Raw genomic sequence first — 597 nt, 5'->3', positions numbered from 1 at the left:
CTTTCCAGTGCCGTTGAGCGTGGCGAGCCGTCAGCTAAGCCCAGAGGCCCTAGCCCCCTGTCCTTCGAGCGCGCGAGGCGACCACATCCTCAGAAACGCGAGTATTTGGCCACACATCGCACGAAAGCCAATGTCAAGCGTTTGATCTTACTGGCTAATTCCTCTTATCAGTGCATTCGCTCGAATAGTCTGATATTAAACATAATCCTGATAGCCCTCTCAACAACATCAATGTGGAATTTTGCATTGCACTCTTGCACCCTTATAGCTCTGTCATTGCGGAAGCTGAATAAAGAACGATTTACAGTGCGGTGGTACTTTCTTTTACGTATACCAGACACACCTATTTGAAAGCAAGAATTACAATGCAAAGCACCATCCTTTTCGTAAAGCTGTTGGTTTATTATGAGATAACGTTCTTGGCAATTATTGCTCATATATAAGTAAAACAATTTCAGCTATATTGTAATCAGAGTCGCAAAAATGAAAGCTGCAAATGTTTATATTTACCATATAATCAAACTGCATAAAACGTTAGACAGAACTTAAAAAAAAAACGTTTTTTTTTCTGCAGAGAGAGAGAGAGTTTTTGAGGGG

This window comes from Penaeus monodon, chromosome 28 (assembly GCF_015228065.2).
Source record: "Penaeus monodon isolate SGIC_2016 chromosome 28, NSTDA_Pmon_1, whole genome shotgun sequence".
Lineage (NCBI taxonomy): Eukaryota > Metazoa > Arthropoda > Malacostraca > Decapoda > Penaeidae > Penaeus > Penaeus monodon.
Note: the sequence above shows the minus strand (reverse complement) of the source record.